The 19035-nt window shown below is 37.3% G+C and overlaps 1 long non-coding RNA gene across 3 annotated transcripts; it reads left to right on the top strand.

The window, feature by feature from the left end:
* The first annotated feature begins 15565 nt into the window (after positions 1-15565).
* LOC104086381 (uncharacterized) lies at positions 15566-18592 on the top strand. Of its 3 annotated transcripts, none has more exons than XR_684070.4 (3): positions 15566-15721; positions 16700-16751; positions 17299-18592. It is a non-coding gene; the product is annotated as an uncharacterized lncRNA (long non-coding RNA). The 3 variants fall into 3 exon arrangements; XR_011411036.1 differs by having other exon boundaries at positions 17272-18592; XR_684069.4 differs by having other exon boundaries at positions 16700-18592.
* The last annotated feature ends 443 nt before the right edge of the window (positions 18593-19035 follow it).

The raw sequence follows: 19035 nt of genomic DNA, 5'->3' as shown, positions 1-19035 counted from the left end.
GCAAGCTAGAACTCGATTGGGTTCTGAAACATCTAACCTCACGAACTGATTAGCCAAAGTCTGAACATCTGCAACTAACAACCTCTCACCAACCAGAACATATACAAGACTGCCTATACTCACAACCTTTCTACTCAAAGCCTCAGCCACCATATTGGCCTTTTCCGGGGTGATACAAAATGGTGATATCATAGTCTTTCAACAACTCTAACCATATTCTCTACCTCAAATTGAGATCTTTTTGTTTGAAAAGATACTGAAGGCTACGATGATCAGTAAATACCTCACACGAGACACCGTAGAGGTAATGCCTCCAGATCCTCAGCGCGTGAACAATGACGGCCAATACTAAGTCGTGAATAGGATAATTCTTCTCGTGAACTTTCAACTGCCGCGATGCATATTCAATCACCCTGCCATCTTGCATCAGTACTACACCAAGCCCAACGCGAGATGCATCACAATACACCGTATAAGATCCTGAACCTGTGGGTAATACCAATACCGGCATCATAGTGAAAGCAGTCTTGAGCTTCTAAAAGCTCAACTCACACTCGCCTGACCATCTGAATGGGACACCTTTCTGGGTCAGTCTGGTCAATGGGCTTGCTATAGATGAAAACCCTCTACGAACCTACGATAATAACCTACCAAACACAAGAATCTACGAATCTCTGTAATTGAAGTAGGTCTAGGCCAATTCTGAACAGCCTTAATCTTCTTAGGATCCACTTTTATGCCTTCTGCCGATACAACATGCCCAAAAAGGCAACGGAGTCTTACCAAAATTCACATTTTAAAAATTTGGCATACAACTTATTATTCTTCAAACGCTGAAGGACACTCCGAAGATGATGTTCATGCTCCTCTCGACTGCTGGAGTAAATCAAGATATCATCGATGAATACAACCACAAAAGAATCCAAATAGGGCTTGAACACCCAATTCATCAAATCCATAAATGTTGTTAGGGCATTTGTCAGCCCAAATGACATCACTAGGAATTCGTAATGCTCATACCGAGTTCAAAAAGCTGACTTAGGGACATCAGATTCCTTAATCTTCAACTGATGGTAACCAAACCTCAAATCAATCTTCGAAAACACCTTGGCACCCTGAAGTTGATCATATAAGTCATCAATCCTTGGAAACGGATATTTGTTTTTGATAGTGGCCTTATTCAACTGATGATAATCTATACACATCCGTATAGAACCATATTTCTTCTTTATAAATAATACTGGTGCACCCCAGGGTGAGACACCAGGTCTAATGAATCCCTGATCCAACAAGTCTTGTAATTGCTCCTTCAATTCTTTCAACTCCGGTGGGCCATACGATATGGTGGGATAGAAATGGGCTGAGTGCCCGGAGCTAAATCAATACAGAAGTCAATATCTCTATCGGGTGGAATCGTTGGCAAATCTGCAGGAAATACTTCTAGTAATTCACGAACAACGGGTACTGAGTCCATAGAAGGAACATTGGCACTGGGGTCGTGAATATAAGCCAAATAGTCTAGACACCCTTTCTTGACCATACGCCGAGCCTTCATATAAGAAATAACCCTGCTGGTAGAATGACCAAGAGTTCCTTTCCACTCTAACTGAGGTAATTCGGGCAAGGATAGGGTCACCTTCTTGGCATGACTATCCAATATAGCATGATAAGGTGACAGCCAATCAATACCCAAGATGACATCAAAATCTACCATATCAAGAAGTAGAAGATCTACACTAGTCTCAAGACTACCAATAGTAATCACACATAAATGATAGACATGGTCTACTATAACAGAGTCTCCCACTAGTGTAGAAACACACACAAAAGCACTTAGAGAATCACAAGGCACAACCAAATACAAAGCAAAATAGGAGGACACATAGGAATAAGTAGATCCTGGATCAAATAGAACTGAAGCATCTCTATGGCAAACTGGAATAATACTTGTGATCACCGCATCGGATGACTCGGTCTCAGGCCTAGCTGGAACAGCATAAAATCGGGGCTGGGCTCCACCACTCTGAACTGCGTCTCTGGTACGGCTTCTAATTGGCTGGCCTCCATCTTTAACGGCCTGACCTCCACCTCTAGTTGTCTAACCCTTACCTCTAGCTGGCTGAGCAGGTGGTGAAGCAACCGATGTTAGTATGATGGTACGAGAATCCTGCCGAGATCTGTTACTCGACAACCTAGGGTAATACCTCCTGATGTGGCCAATATTCCCACACTCATAACACCCATCCTGATGCCGTGGCTGCTAAAGCTGAAGCTGACCTGAACGGGTCGGATAACCACCGTAGTGATTCTAGAGTGGTGGTGCACTGATAGGAGCTGAATGTGTACTAAATGTTGGCTGCCCAGAGTAAGGCATAATAGGACCGTGACTCCCTGAAGCACTAGTAGATGTCTGAAGTGCTGAATGAAATGGTCTGGGAGGATGACCCCTACCAAAACTACCACTACCTCCAGACGAGGCACCACTGAAACTACCGAACTAACAAGGCCTCTTATCATACCTCTGCCCTCTCTCCTGTGCAAAAACCATCTCGATCCTCCTCGCAACATTAGCAGCCACCTGAAAGGAAATCTCACTTTCGGTTTCCTTAGCCATCTGAAGCCTAATATGGTGAGTGAGTCCCTCAATAAACCTCCTCCTCACTCTCTCTCCCTCGGTAGGTAGTAAAAGGAGAGCATGACAGGCTAAATCTACAAAACGGGATTCATACTGAGTAACAATCATACTACCCTGCTGTAGACGCTCAAATTGCTTGCAGTAATCCTCTCTCAGTGTAATACGAAGGAACTTCTCCAGAAATAACTGCGAGAATTGTTCCCAGGTAAGTGCAGGCGATCCAACTGGTCTGGTCAATGTATAATCTCTCCACCACCTCTTAGCAGAACCCATCATCTAAAATAAAACAAAATCAACCTTATTGGTCTCAGCTATACCCATGTTTCGCAGCACCTCATGGCAGCGGTCAAGATAATCATATGGGTCCTCAGAAGGTGTACCATTGAAGTGAACTAAAAAGAGCTTAGTAAACTTATCAAGTCTCAATAAGGCCTCAAAAGACATGGCGGGCCTATCACCGGTCTGTGCCGCAATAACTGGCTGAACTACCCTAATTGGCGGGGCTACTGGAGCCTGATTCTGGGGAGCCATCTGTTCCGGAGCGGGAGTAGTAGGAGTTTGTGCTCCTCCCCCAGCCTGTGAGACGGCTGATGCCACTGGAAATGTACCATTCTAGGCCACACTCTCCATAAGACTCACCAGACGGACTAGAATGTCCTGAAGCGCTGGAGTAGCTATAAATCCTTCCGGGACCTGAATTGGTCCAACTGGTACAGTTTGAACTGGAACCTCCTCCTGAAGATCCAGCTGAGGTTCTACAACATGTGTGACTGCTCGAGTTCTAGATTGAGCTCTGTCTCTACCTCTGCCTCGGCCTCTAGCACGAGCCTGGCCATAGTTGTCACCGGGGGCTCTGGTCCTTGTCCATTGGTAGATGTATTACGTGTTTTTACCATCTGCAAGAGAATAAGAATAGAATGGTTCAATCATCAATGATAGAATAAAATCGTACGACAAAATAAGAAAGAAGTGATATTGTTCCTAAACTTCATAGCCTCTAAGAGATAAGTACATACGTCTCCGTACCGATCCTTCAGACTCTACTAAGCTTGCTCATGACTCGTGAGACCTATGTAACCTAGTGCTCTGATACTAACTTGTCACGACCCGAAATTTCTACCTTCAGGACCATGATGGCTCCTAACATTTCACTTGCTAGTTAAGCCAATATTAGAATAATATTAGCTATTTTTAAATAATTTTAAATTAATTGATAACAAGAAAACCAATTCGGAAGTAATGTCTGAAATGTAGTGAATAATCCAAAATAACAACTATGTCTACATATCATTCCATTATTGGTGTCACAAGTGCACGAGCTTCTAGAATAATACAAATAAAGGTCTGAATAAAATAAAGCTGTCTGAAAGCAAACACACAGCTAAAATAAGATAGACGGGGACTTCAGAACTGCAGATGTTGTACAGTTGTACCTCAAGTCTCCTCTGAGTAGTTGAAATCCGAGCAAGTCTATGGTACGCCACTGGGACCAACTCCAAAATCTGCACAAGAAGTGCAGAGTGTAGTATTAGTACAACCAATCCCATGTACTGTTAAGTGCCGAGCCTAACCTCGACGAAGTAGTGATGAGGCTAAAGCAGGTCATTTACATTAACATGTTCGCAATAATAGTAATAACCACAATAATAGAAACAAAATCAGGTAACTCATTTTAATAGTTGAAGCCAACTCAGCAGTCATAACCAATTATTATTTCAATCAATTTCCGTTGCAGTGTGCAACGCGCTCCCACAATATATTCATATTCACTTCTGTTGCTGCGTGCAACCCGCTCCTCCAATATATTCATTTTAATTAATTCTGTTATGGCGTGCAACTCGATCCCCCAATATAGACTTTTAAATAAGTCTGTTGCGTAGTGCAACCCTATCCCTCAATATAGACTGTTAAATAAGTCTATTGTGGAGTGCAACTCGATCCCCCAATATAGACTTTTAAATAAGTCTGTTGCGGCATGCAACCCGATCCCCCAATATTTTAAAAACTCATAAATGTAACAAAGATTACTCCAATAAATACCACGTACAATGAGAAATTATTAAGCATCGAGGGATACAATAATTAAAATTTATTTATAAAACAAACAATGACAAGTAGCAATTAATTGTGGAAATTACGGAGAAAATAAGCAGTTTAATATTTAATATACTAAATGTCAAGTAGCAATTAAGACACATAAATCAAATAAGCATATAACAATTATTGCAGAAATTCAAAAATTAATATATAACATGGAATGTGAGAGAAACCATTATTATAACAATTAATTCATGCATTAAAACAATATATGATATTTAATAATTATGCAAACATATAAATTGACAAAGTATAGGCACTCGTCACCTTGCATATACATCGTTACACATGAAATTCACATAGCAAATAATTCAAGGGTTCTATTCCCTCAAGTCAAGGTTAACCACGACACTTACCTCGCTTTGCAATCAAATTTCAAGAATCCAATAAACCTTTGCCTCGCGAATTCATATCAGAAATCCACGAATCTAGTCATAAACAATTCAATATACTCAATACAAATTGTAGGAATTAATTCCATATGAATTTACAAATTTTTCGAATAAAAATCCGAAATTTATTTTAATATTCGACAGTGGGACCCACGTCTTGAATCCCGAAAAAACTCAAGAAATCCGAACACCCGTTCTGATACGAGTTCAACCTTATAAAAATTATCGAATTTCGACATCGGATTGGCTTTCAAATCTTCATTTTATGTTTTTGGAAGATTTTATAAAAATCTAATTTTTCTTCCATAAATTCACGGATTCATGATGTAAATGAGTATGGAATCATGAAATTAATCAATATAGGATAAGGAACACTTACCCCAATGTTTTTCCATGAAAATCGCCCAAACTTCGTTCTACCAAAGCTCAAAATCGAAAATGGTGGAAAATGGGTCGAAATCCCATTTCCAGAACTTAAGTTATGTTTCCCAGGTTTTTACTCTTCGCGAACGCAGTCAGTGCCTCGCGTTCGCGAAGAACAAATTTGTTTTGTCCAACATTTCCCTTCGCGAATGCGAGGGCTACCTCGTGAACGCGATGTTTGCCTGCCTTGGCCTTCGCGGACGCGAGATGCCCTTCGCGAACGCGAAGGCAAATTTCCTGGCCAACCTTTTTCCCTTTACGAACGCGATGCCCTATCGTGAACGTGAAGAATAACCCTGCCTGCCTCCAGTTTCTTCTTCGTGAATGCGAGACCCCTCTTGCGAACGCGAAGAAGGAAACCAGAAGTAGATTTCTGCAGTTTTTCCAAGTCCAAAAATGATCTGTTAACCACCCGAAATGAACCCGAGGCCCCCAGGACCCAACTAAATATACCAACAAGTTTCGAAACATGATACGGACTTACTCGAGGTTTCAAATCATGTCAAACAATATCAAAATCATAATTTACACCTAGATTCGAACTTTTGAGTTTTAAACTTTTCAATTTACAAACCTCGTGCCGAAACATGTTAAATGAATCCGGAATAACTTTAAATTTGGTACACAAGTCATAAATGACATAACGGAGCTATTCCAATTTTTGAAATCTCAATCCGAGTCCGATATCCATAAAGTCAACCCCGTGGTCAAACTTTAGAAATCTTTAGCCTTTAGATTTTTAGTTTCCGATAAATGGTGATAATTTGAGATAGGGACCTCCAAATTTGATTCTGGGCATACGCCCAAGTCCCAAATCATGATACGGACCTACTGAAACTGTTAAAATACTGATCCGGGTTCGTTAGCTAAAAATATTGACCGAAGTCATCTCAATTGAGTTTTAAAGCTCTATTTCATATTTTAATACCTTTTTCACATAAAAATTTTCCATAAAATTATACGGACTGCGCACGCAAGTTGAGAAATGATAAATAGTACTTTTTCAGATCTTAGAACATATAATTAATTATTAAATTAAAAGAGGACTTTTTGGGTCATCACAGGAAGAAATTATCACACTCTTCCCTTTTACCGCTTAACATAGTGGCTCAAATATTCCAGCAAGTGTTGGGCTTAGACTCAATACTATTATTTGGAACATTAATTTTGCAATCAGCTAGATACACCTATAATGCATTTTTGTCGCTCCGCTAATTGCCGGAGTTGTTCGAGCTGGAGTTGTTGGACACACTTAATTGAGTTATAGCTTCTTCGACCGACGGAGGTCACTAGTCTCTGCATGTTTAGGCATGATTTTAGCACATGTACTTCTTCATTTCTTTCTTATTTAGGTTTTCTTTATATATATCAATTTTTACTAACAGAAATATAGCATATGTAACTTGATACCAGTTTTCTCAGATTTTTCCAGATTTCCTTGCTGGGTCTCTTAATTTTGGTAGAAGATCATATCTTTCATCTGAGCCAAAAGACTACCTATGTTGGCATGGAATTTGCCATCCCCCTCATAGGATGCTATTCAATGTTCCCGAGTCCTTCTAAGTGGACAAAAGAATCATACGCTGAAGAGATTAGAGCGTTAGGCGCATGCTGGGAGACGAGCATATCTTTGATCATGTCCCTAATCATGAATCTAGTCGTTTTGCTGCTCCTTTGTGCTCTCAAGGCTAGGATACTCATGCCATTTGCTGCTCTGACACTGGGAATGTGCTTCTCAATTTATAAATTTTGCCAGAAAAAGACTTTGATTTTCTTTCTATTTAATTGGAATCTACTATACTAAATTTTATACTAGCATTATGCACATATTATCATTACTTAAATAATTTACGCAAAAATAATACATCACCATAGCAGTGCTTTCAAATGGAAACAGATGCACAAAATATGCACATGACTTATTTCTTAACTTCTTTAAGGACTAACATCTCATACTTACTTTATTGTTGAGAAAAAAACTCATCAAGTAACATTAATCTCTCTAGCATGTACATAAATTCTCTCAATATAATATTCGCAATAAGATAAGAATTTTCTATGTTGTGAGATAGGAAATATCAGAATATATAGTTTTAAATCTTTTGTGCTTCGTATTGCATGTCACACATAAATAAGTTACAATCTTGCAGATGATTCATATTATATTAAGTGAGATTAATGTTGGAAATAAGGTGACAAAGTGGATTTCCCTTACTTATAACTCCATGGTGCTACGGGGAAGTACTAGCACGAAAGCAGTAAACATGGCAGCATCTCACAACTTCCGTTATGGTTGGAGATGGTCATTTGCCTGTAGCAGGTTTTTAGCTTTTTCACTTCTTGTATTATCTTTCTTTCTAAGTGATACCTCGTGGTTTCTTATTAAGAAAGGGCATATGGATGAGGAAATAGATACCCTTAAGATAATGAGGAAATGTGGAGCAGAAGAAGAGCTGCAGCTGTTGGCAGGCATGATGGAAAATGATGGCAAGATATAAAGGAAGAAATTATCACACTCGCCCCTTTTACTGCTTAACATAGTAGCTCAAATTGTCTAGCAAGTATTGGGCTAAGACTCAATACTATTCTTTGGACCATTACTTCTGCAATCAGCTAGATACACCTATAATGCCTCCTTTATCGATTCGCTCATTGCCGGAGTTATTCGAGCTGGAGTTTTTGGACTCACTTATCCGAGTTACAGCTTCTTTGGCCGACAGAGGACTCTAGTCTCGGAATGTTTCAGCATGATTTTAGCACATGTACTTCTTCATTTCTTTCTTATTTAGGTTTTCTTTATATATATCAATTTTTACTAACTGAAATATAGCATATGTAACTTGATATCAGTTTTCTCAGATTTTTCCAGATTTTCTTGCTGGGTCTCTTAATTTTGGTAGAAGACCATATCTTTCATCTGAGCCAAAAGAGTGCCTATGTTGGCATGGAATTTTCCATCCCCCTCATAGGATGCTATTCAATATTCCCGGGGCCTTCTGAGTGGACTGAAGAATCATACGCTGAAGAGATTAGAGCGTTAGGCGCATGCTGGGAGATGAGCATATCTTTGATCATGTACCTAATCATGAATCCAGTCGTTTTGCTGCTCCTTTGTACTCTCAAGGCTAGGATATTCATGCCATTTGCTGCTCTGACACTGGGAATGTGCTTCTCAATTTATAAATTTTTGCCCGAGAGAGACTTTGATTTTCTTTTCTATTTAATTGGAATCTACTATACTAAATTTTATACTAGCATTATGCACATATTATCATTACTGAAATAATTTACGCAAAAATAATACATCACCCTAGCAGTGCTTTCAAATGGAAACAGATGCACAAAATATGCACATGACTTATTTCTTAACTTCTTTAAGGACTAAAATCTCATACTTACTTTATTGTTGTGAAAAAAACTCATCAAGTAACATTAATCTCTCTAGCATGTACATAAATTCTCTCAAGATAATATTCGTAATAAGATCAGAATTTTCTATGTTGTGAGATAGGAAATATCAGAATATATAGTTTTAAATATTTTGTGCTTCATATTGCATGTCACACATAAATAAGTTACAATCTTGCAGGTGATTCATATTATATTGAGTGAGATTAATGCTGGAAATAAGGTGACAAAGTGGATTTCCCTTACTTATAACTCCATGGTGCTATGGGGAAGTACTAGCACGAAAGCAGTAAACATGGCAGCATCTCACAACTTCCGTTATGGTTGGAGATGGTCATTTGCCTGTAGCAGGTTTTTGGTTTTTTCACTTCTTGTATTGTCTTTCTTTCTTAGTGAGACCTCGTGGTTTCTTATTAAGAAAGGGCATATGGATGAGGAAATAGATACCCTTAAGATGATGAGGAAATGTGGAGCAGAATAAGAGTTGCAGCTGTTGGCAGCATGATGGAAAATGATGGCAAGAGAAAAAGGAAGAAATTGTCACACTCGCCCCTTTTACTACTTAACATAGTAGCTCAAATTGTCTAGCAAGTATTGGGCTTAGACTCAATACTATTCTTTGGACCATTACTTCTGCAATCAGCTAGATACACCTATAATGCCTCCTTTGTCGATTCGCTCATTGCCGGAGTTATTCGAGCTGGAGTTTTTTGGACTCACTTATCCGAGTTACAGCTTCTTTGGCCGACAGAGGACTCTAGTCTCGGAATGTTTCAGCATGATTTTAGCACATGTACTTCTTCATTTCTTTCTTATTTAGGTTTTCTTTATATATATCAATTTTTACTAACTGAAATATAGCATATGTAACTTGATATCAGTTTTCTCAGATTTTTTCAGATTTTCTTGCTGGGTCTCTTAATTTTGGTAGAAGACCATATCTTTCATCTGAGCCAAAAGAGTGCCTATGTTGGCATGGAATTTTCCATCCCCCTCATAGGATGCTATTCAATATTCCCGGGGCCTTCTGAATGGACTGAAGAATCATACGCTGAAGAGATTAGAGCGTTAGGCGCATGCTGGGAGACGAGCATATCTTTGATCATGTACCTAATCATGAATCCAGTCGTTTTGCTGCTCCTTTGTGCTCTCAAGGCTAGGATATTCATGCCATTTGCTGCTCTGACACTGGGAATGTGCTTCTCAATTTATAAATTTTTTGCTCGAGAAAGAAAAGAGAGATGGCGAGGAGTTGAGGAAGACCTTTTCAAACAATAATGGTTTTGGAAGAGGTTTCTTCCAAAAGATGGCAATGTTGATTCCATGTAGCTGTAAGTTATTTTTTTTACTGTTAAACTATAATTTACATTGATTGTTCTTATGTATTCCTAAGATTTTGGTTATATATTCTTTTCTAGATGGCAGAGGCACTCTACCTATGTGGCAGATCGGGAGCTTAATTCTACAGAATAACCAACTGATGGCTTTAGGGAGGTTTCAAGAAACACATTTCTGCGGGGAATCAAATTTTTAGTTGATTCCTTGGTAATGTTTTCGTAGTTGAAAGACAGGAGATATTCTTTACATTGATCTACGCTCATCTATCTTGTTTATTCTTTAATGTCGTGTTAGAGTTTGAATGAAAGCTCTAATCTTTATAGCGTGGTTCTAAGTTCTCGATAGGCTAATGGTTATTAGATCTATAAGTTTACGTCTTATATGTTATCTTTCAAGCATGTATTAAATTGTCTGATAACATAGAGAGATGGAAATAGCGCAAATTGGAGTGTTAATTGAATTAGATAGTAGAAAATTGATTCTTTTTTCTTATTTAATTGATCGAATATATTAATCTAAATTTTATGTTAGCATTATGCACATGTTATTATTACTGAAAAACTTTATGCATAAACAAGGCCTAAACCCATGGATGCTTTCGGAGGAAAAAGAATGCACATGACTCATTTGTTAATTTATTTAAAGAGTAAAATCTCATATTTTCTTCATGGTTGTAAAAAACACTCATCAATTAACATATGCACACAAATTCCCTTAATATAATATTCGTATAAGATTTATTTCCTTTGAAATATATGCATGCCCTAGCCCTGGAGGATGAATTAATATAGGTTTTAATCTTTTCTCCTTCCCAAATTAGTTGCTGGAAAAATATGAGGCAGATCAATAGTGGTATCAGAAAATATTTGAATTGACAAGAATCATGATGATACCACTTGTATCCTTTATCGTATGGCCTTGGTAAGTTTCAAAACCCGCACCATTATCTTTCCAACGATCATGGTAGACATTAGGCAGTCTCTTGATCGTGCATTATAGGGATTACTAAAATAAAAATAAAAATAATAATGATGATGATGATGATGATGATGATGATGAGGAGGAGGAGGAGGAGGAGGAGGAGGATAATAATAATAATAATAATAATAATAATAATAATAATAATAATAATAATAATAATAATATACGAGGAAAGTCTTTATGTTGGACAAGTGATCTACAATAATATGTTTTTTTCTATTTCCTAACACGACAGTTGCTACTATCATTCTATCATGGGTGATAACGCCAACAGTAAGAATCCAAGGTATCTCGTTAGATAATGTAGCATTATTTGGACCATGGTTATCAGCGAATGTGGTCACGATAATACCCATCGGAATTGCAACAAAAGCACCAATAGAAATATATATTATCATCATAAAAGAATTTTACATTAGTAAATAATTAGTTATCTCTATCAGGTGACTTTGATTTTCTTTCCTATTTAATTGGAATCTGTTAAACTAAATTTTATACTAGCATTATGCACATATTATCATTAATAAAATAATTTACGCAAAAATAATACCTCACCCTAGCAGTGCTTTCAGATGAAAAACAAATGCACATAACATGCACATGACTCATTTGTTAACTTCTTTAAGGACTAAAATCTTATATTTACTTTACTGTTGTGAAAATAACTCATCAAGTAATATTAATCTCACTAGCATGCACATATATTCTCTTAATATAATATTCGTAATAAGATTTATTTACTTTGAAATATATCCATGCCCTGGTCGTGGAGGATGAGTTAATGTAGGTTTAATCATTTCTCCTTTGGCTTGTGCCAAATTAGTTGCTGGAAATATGAGTGTTCAAGGTTAGTATTATCCAACTAACCATTATTAGCATTTGTTATGTTGTAAAATAGGAAATATCAGAATATATTGTTTAAAATCTTTTGTGCTTCATATTGCATGTCACACTTAAACTAGTTACAATCTTGCATGTGATTCACATTATATTGAGTGAGATTAATGTTGAAAAGGCGCTAAAGTGAATTTCCCTTGCTTATAACTCCATGGTGCTATGGGGAAGTACTAGCACAAAACACTACCACAAAAAAGCCTTTTAGCGGCAATCATTTATCAGCAATTAGCCAATTACTGATAAAACAATTCTCTCTGCACAAGCACAAGCGACAATTGAACATTTGCCAAAAATCATGCCTTTTTACCAGCGATTCAAAGTAATAGTCAGTAAAGGTTACTAAATTAAAAGCCTATTTTGCTAATTTCCTTCCCCCTCAAGTTTTTTCTCGTAAAATGCTCTCTCCCTTTACCGCCGTCACGACCCAAAAACCAATCGTCGTAATGGCGCCTATTGTGAAACTAGGCAAGCCGCTACTCAACTATCTCAACACAGTAAAAACTTTAAAATATAGGCGAAAACAATTTAATATTTAAGAAAAACGCTCTTTAAAACTGAAATAAACCCGCAACACAATACAATCTATCCCAAAATCGGGGTGTCACCGAGTACATGAGCATCGATGTCAGAATACAATCTACTACAATGTCTAAGGAGTAAAAACTAAAGTACAGATAAAGATAATGAAGGAGAGTCAAGGCCTGCGAACGCCATGTAGCTACCTCGATAGTCTCTGAGATCCTATCTCCTTAATCAGCAGCCGCCGTAACCAGAAGTACCTGGATCTGCACACGAGGTGCATGGTGTAACGTGAGTACAACCAACTCAGTAAGTAACAAACCCAAACTGTGGGCTGAAAGTAGTGACGAACTCAACCGGCACAATTCAATACAGAAATAATAGTGCAGAAATGTAGACATGCTTTCAAGTTCAATAGATATCTTAAAACAGTAAAATGGATCAATCTAAATGATATGAAAAATATAACTCCTCAACCTCTACCATGCCAATGCAATGCTGTATGTGATGCACCATGCTGACAACCTCATATGCTCACACTCTCGAATAATCAACCACTCGGTACTGTATATGGCTCATACGGCCCGGGGAAGATCCATCCCGGAACACACATACACACACACACACACACACACACACACATATATATATATATATATATATATATATATATATATATATATATATATCACTAACTATACGTCACCTAGTACTGAGGAAAGCCAATCCAGCCCTATAGAGAAGATCCATCTCCAGATTCACACTCTCAAATAATCAACCACTCGGTACTGTATATGGCCTATACGGCCCAGGGAAGATCCATCACAGAACATATATATCACTGACTATAAGTCACCAGTACCGAGGAAAGACAATCCAGTCCTATGGAGAAGATTCATCACCATATAATATCAACCGCGCTCACTGGGGATGTGTGCAGACTCCGGAGAGGCTCCTTCAGCCCAAGCGCTATCATAAATCAGTATCACCACTGCGGTGTGCAGCCCGATTCCATAAATGTCACTCATAGTCAGGCATTCGGCCTCACTCAGTCATCAATCTCTCCATTCTCTCTCTCACGAACTCACAATGTCATGATACTAGCCCGAAAACAGTGATATCATGCATCAATAAACAACAACAGAGACTGCGATGAGATATGAAATGAATGAATATGACTGAGTATGAAATATCAATGAAATCGGTAAGACAACAACAAGAAACGGCCACTATGAGTCCAAACAGTATCGGCATAAAGCCTAAACATGATATCTAGCATGAGTGACAGCTCAATTACTTTATCACATGATGAATACACGTGTATCGACAAGATAAAACCACTATACGGTGCCATGGAGACAACCAGATCACAATTCTCACGATGCACGTCCGTCACTTGGCATTTGCGTCACCTCAATACCAATCACACAACACATAATTAGGGGTTTCAAACCCTCATAACCAAGTTTGAAAGTGTTACTTACCTCAATTCGGGCTAAATTCTACTCCAAAATGCCCTTGCCTCTCAAATCCGTCTCCCAACATCCCGAATCTAGCCACAAGTAGTACACCATAATCAATATAGGCTAAAGGAATTAATTTCACAATAAAAATACAAAATTATAGCCAAAATCTGAAATCAGCCCAAACCCGGTCCCCCGGGCCCACGTCTCGAAATCCGACAAAAGTCACAAAATCCGAAAGCTTATTCACTCACGAGTCTAACCATACAAAATTCATCAAAATCCGACACCATTTGGTCATCCAAATCCCCAAAATCCACTCTCCAATTTTCAAGCCCTAAATCCCCAAATTTTACTTTAAAATCTCGCTAATTAGGTGGAAAAATCAGTGGGAAACAAGATTTATGATCTAAAACGAGTATAAGAAGCTTACTTCAATAACTCCCTTGAAAATCTTATCCAAAATCGCCTAAGTCCAAGTCCAAAATGTTGAAATAAGACTAAAATCGCGAACCCTTGTTTATAAACCTTCTGCCCAGGTATTTCACACCTGCGGCTACAAGACCGCATCTGTGCCTATCGCAGGTGTGGAAAACCCATTGCACCTGCGGCTCAACCTCGTATCTGCGCACGTCTCTGCACTTCTGCACACGCCGCACCTACGCCCTTCAGCCCACTTCTGTGACCATCGCAGGTACGAGAAAGTCTTCGCACCTGCGACCTCTTCCCAACTCTTCCTTGGTCGCTTCTGCGATTCATTCCATGCTTCTGCGTGCGCACACCTGCGGTGCCCACTCCGCAGGTGCGATTATACCAGTAGCACCAGCACTTCAGCTGCTTCATCAACTCAAAAATCAATTCATTAACCACCCGAAATCAACCCGATGGCGCCGGGACCTCAACCAAACATACCAACAAATCTTATAACATCATACGAACTTAATCGAATCTTCAAATCACCTCCAACAACATCGAAAATACGAATTACACACGGATTCAAGCCTAAGAAACTTCAAAATTTTCAAATTTTACAAACAACGCCGAAACCTATCAAATCACGTCCGATTGACCTCAAATTTTGCACACAAGTCATAAATGACCCCACGAACCTACTGTAACTTTCGGAATCGGAATCTGACCCCCGATATCAAAAAGTCAACCCTAAAACTTCCCAAAAATTCGACTTTCCCCATTTCAAGCCTAATTCCACTACAAAACTCCAAATAATTTTTCGAATACGCTCCTAAGTCCAAAATCACTATACGGAACTACTGGAATCATCAGAATTCGAATCCGGGATCGTTTACACATAGATCGATCCGGGATCGTTTACACAGAATTCTATTTAAGAGACTAAGTATCTCAATTCACTAAGTATAAAGTATAAATGGAGCAGTAAATAGGAACAATGCTAGAACTCTCGAAACGACCGGCTTTGTCGTTACACGTGGGTACAAATACATTCACCCATAATAAGCCGCAAGATAGAGCAGATGCCTCCCCCTCTCTCTCCCATCATCGTCGGCGCTTAACTCATCTTTCTCACCACCACCAGCCACCATCACTAGGTAATTATCTCTACTCTATAGATCTCTCTCTCTCTCTGTTCCTCTTGATTTTGATTTTGATGACCCTTGTGCTCGTGAAATGCAAAGCTGAAGTGCGTAAACATTGATTTTCTGTTTGTAGTGAGTGCAGAAGAAGGCCGCCCTTCTGTATATTCTTATTCCAATTAGATTAAATATAGGTTTCATTGGTCATGGGTTAGGGTTTCTTTACTAGTCAAAATCCATTGCTCTTTTGTTGTTTCTTTGTACTTTTGGCCTACTTTGTTCTTCTTCCTTTGCTTGTAGGTCTCATAGGTCTCAACACTTTCACTTTTCTCCAATATCTATAGTAGAAAGGTTCAATCTAGACTTACCCTACTCTAATTTTATGCATAAAATTGATGCAAATATGAGAAGTAGGTAAAGTTTGAGATATATTTTGGGGAATTTGGTTTCTGGAAATATGAAGATTTCATTTGGTAATTGGATTCCCAATATGGGTAAGTTTCTTAAAGTTTGTTGAGGGCGGACCCTTTTGATGTAAAATCAAATTGATATGCATTTAAATTGCTTCTCATGAGTGCAATTTTATTACAAATAATTTCATTCACAATGGGTGAAGGAGAATTCACAATATAGGGATGTTTTTTAAGACTTCATACTTCGCTGTCTTGTGCCATCCTCTAAAAAAGTAAGTTCTCCCTTTTTATTGATAATGAGTTTTTGGATTAATGTCTAGTTCATTATTATATCTTTGAGGTGAAAATTTATTCTTGTATTGTTCCTAATATAATCAGGTTACTACATCTGATAAAAGATGTCCAAATATCTGCAGTAATGCAACTTGATTTAGGTTTGAGAGAATAGATCCTAACCAATATATTTTTTAAGCTATTTGATCTAGTTCTTTGTATTGTTCGTTAGACATGAATTGTTGACAGACTAGTTTTTCTTCACTTACTAACTCATGATAATTGAATATTTACCTTGTTTGAACAGAAACATTCATGGTTGTCTTCTCGAGTGCTCTCATATAAAGAAGAATTAGAAGGTAATTTCATATTCTGTTCTTAAATATTGAAGGTTGAAACCATATTACTCTATTTTTTATTGAAAAGTTATTCTAGTAATTGAAGTTATTCTATCCGTCTTGTTTTGTTTATGCGCCTGCGACTACCCTTTCAAGATATATAGAGATATGCATGTATCTATATCATTCTGTAATAATAATCTTGGATTCTTATCTTCATGGCATAACACTTCAATTTACTTATTAAACTATTTAGTTGGTATCTTATATGCATAACATCGACATTCGTCATTTATCAAGCCAAAACTTGTAAGGTATCTTATGTCCAAACTGTTAGTGCAAGTTATTTGATATATTCATCGTTTGCATCAATTCTCTTGAGATAGAAGATGTTTTTTCAACTATATTATGTTCAAATGGTTGGTGTAAGTAATTTGATTGCATGTATACCAACTTTGCTTTACATCAAATTCCATTTTCTGACATTCATCTAGCTAGTTCAGTTCCAAAGTTATCTAATTTTCTTTTATTTTGAAAAAAGGTAAAGAAAATGATTTCGTGAGTGTAGGTGATGTCATGAGATGATTATTTTATGGATTTTGCATTTCTAGCTGCTGAACTGTCCAAACTTCAAATTCAGGTACTAGTCTTTAGTCAACTGGTTATTAAGCTTATGTACAAATTTAAAGTTGTTAGGAGTGGATGACTGGACTTATATGCCATATGTTTATTGAAAGTTACCTCTTCCATGGTAAGTTATATGAATTCTAGTATTTATAAAAGCTTAAATATACTTCACTGTGTTTACTTTGTCAATTAATATATTAAAAAATTTAAAAGGAGAAAGAAAGTATATTCTTACACATAATTGAAAATTTCAAGCAGTCTTCTAATGCTAAAAATATTGAAGTTTTTACTGGAACAAAGCCTACTTATTAGTATGCCTTACTGTAATGTGCCGCTAAGGAAAATGAATCTTGAAATCGATGGCGTTTACTGCATTGAAGAGTGGAATTTATATGTAATTTTTTATCAGAAAGTTGCTGACTTAGTTGAATTACTTGCTCCTTCTCTGAACCTTTTTGATTAAAGGTTGTTCAAAGTACAGAATAGTTGGGCTTTAAACTCATAAATTGGCTTTGTAGCTATAATCTAAACTTGTATTGTAATTTTCTACTGCTATCACTTTCATGTAGTCTATCAATGCCTAGAGGAAAAAAAATAAAGCTTGTCTCAATGAAACTAGCATATTTAAGTTTCACACTATGGTATGTTCACGAGGAATAAACCACTCACTACTGCCTCTTGTTTGATGTTTCAATGAAGTGGTTTTAAGTGGATCTAAAATATTTCATGTGTTTACTTTAACTGTTAGGAGCATTCTAGGAGTGAAATTAAGTATTCTACTAAATTAAAATGTTTAGTATCTTAATTCTATATTCTAGAAAACTTTTGCCATTAATCCGCTGAAGGAGTCTCGTTGGGGTAGGCACTGAGTATGGATCCAACATTGACATGCTTTAGTAGGCTAGTCAGACAGGTTTTTGGCGCATTGGAACACAATCTGAAGTATATATTGTACTGGAGGTGAGAGATAATATATCTGATGAACTGAATGGCGGGCTATCAAATTTGTTAATTTGCGGGCTATGGAGCTTGTGGGTTTACGAAACAAGGGTCTGAAAAGCAAGTGGGGTGACCAAGCTGGGGAAGAAAGATTGGATTAATTACTTATTCAAGCTGTGTACTATTTATTTTACGGTGTCGAAACTCTAAAGTTAAGAATTTTGTCATTTTTATTTGTGGATGTAATGAAATATTATTTTTTTAGAATGAGTAAAAGTTGTGTGTTTATTTTATCATTTTAGGCCATAGCAAATGCTGTTAAGCTTTTACTGGCAATAAATTGGATATATGTTAACCATAACAAAAGATGTTAATAAAAGAAGTCACCATTACGGCAGTAAGTTGTCTTTACCGACAATAACAATTGCCCCTGAATGTATGAACTAAGATATTCCTTAACAGCTTTTAGTGGCCACTTCAATTGCCGGCGGATAATTGTCGTTAATTGTCACACCTTTTAGCGGCAATAGTTTGGGTCTTTACCAGCTTTCTTATTTATAGCCTCGGCATGTTTAGGCATGATTTTAGAGGCATGGACTTCTTCATTTCTTTCTTATTTAGATTTTCTTATATATATATATATATATATATATATATATATATATATATATATATATATATAATCAATTTTTATTAACTGAAATATAGCATATGTAACTTGATATCACTTTTCTCAGAT

This window comes from Nicotiana tomentosiformis, chromosome 9 (assembly GCF_000390325.3).
Source record: "Nicotiana tomentosiformis chromosome 9, ASM39032v3, whole genome shotgun sequence".
NCBI lineage: Eukaryota > Viridiplantae > Streptophyta > Magnoliopsida > Solanales > Solanaceae > Nicotiana > Nicotiana tomentosiformis.
The sequence above is the reverse complement of the archived record's forward strand: the minus strand, read 5'-3'. Positions and strand labels throughout refer to the sequence as shown.